Raw genomic sequence first — 1164 nt, forward strand, 5'->3', positions numbered from 1 at the left:
CTACACATTTGATTCCTTAGTTGCCTAGCGAATAAAATCATATTTGTTTTTAGCCCAAAAAAGTTGGGACACAATAAAGTAACTGTAAATTGTCACCCCTAAGGTTGGCCTCTAAAGGCGGGTATACTACTATAGCCTGCCTCGTGGCATCATGGGAACAGACTTCAGCAGTAGACAATGATGGAATTGACAATGGGGCCACACAAAAGGCCACCCTTGGGAGAGCCTGTGTGTCCCTCGGCATGCTGGGGAAAAAAAGAGAATAACAGGAACAGATGTTGTTGAGTAACAGATGCCCTCTGGCCAGAGTTCCGGCACTACCAGCCAGACATTCAAAGGCTCGATCTGGAAAGAAACAGATTATCTATRGCGTTTAAGAAAAGCAAGCTTTTTATATTRTCTTTCATATAAATTGGTTAGGATCGAGGGGATATAGACTTAACAGAAAACTGTGAAATTGGTCAACAGCRAAATGTATTACTTGTTTTTAGAATGGGATAAAACCAAACCTAAAACAAAGAAGAGATTCAAAATTATTTTCATAAGAATAAATATGCTTGTTTTACCCCCTWTACCTTTTGGTAAAATAATCAACTATAGGACAACAAGTTGGCTTGTAGCCATAAGACTTTATTTGGAGAAAGAAATGTTTGAAATGTTTAAAATTATGTTTTAAAATTCAATAAAGTCATTGAAGTACGTACATGTAATTTTTCATAAAAAGTAATATCATGCCTTTTAGCTTTTCCATACATAAAACGTGGTATACATAGCATGATTGGTGCTTTATAAAATGACTTATTTTCTTATGACATATTTGACTTGCAGTTGTACTCAAATTTGCAAAAAAAAATMAAAWWAAAARATKTATCATCCCCTTCACTCAAAGAAAGCTAAATAAAAAAGGCAAAACACAGTACATCACTACAATGGGATGCATTCTTCTGACATGGCTTTAAGCACACATAATACAGTACTGTACACAGGTCCACYTCAGACAAAATGTACAAGAAACATTTGAGTTGCTGAGGATACAAAAATCTCTGGAACAGCCTAATCACTTTTTGTTCACAAGGGTTGGCCTGAACTATATGCAGAACAGATTTAACTGATCTATAAATCATGTCAGCTTCCTATTAACAGGGCTTTAACAGATTCCCATTA

This window comes from Salvelinus sp. IW2-2015, linkage group LG21, assembly GCF_002910315.2.
Source record: "Salvelinus sp. IW2-2015 linkage group LG21, ASM291031v2, whole genome shotgun sequence".
Classification (NCBI taxonomy): domain Eukaryota; kingdom Metazoa; phylum Chordata; class Actinopteri; order Salmoniformes; family Salmonidae; genus Salvelinus; species Salvelinus sp. IW2-2015.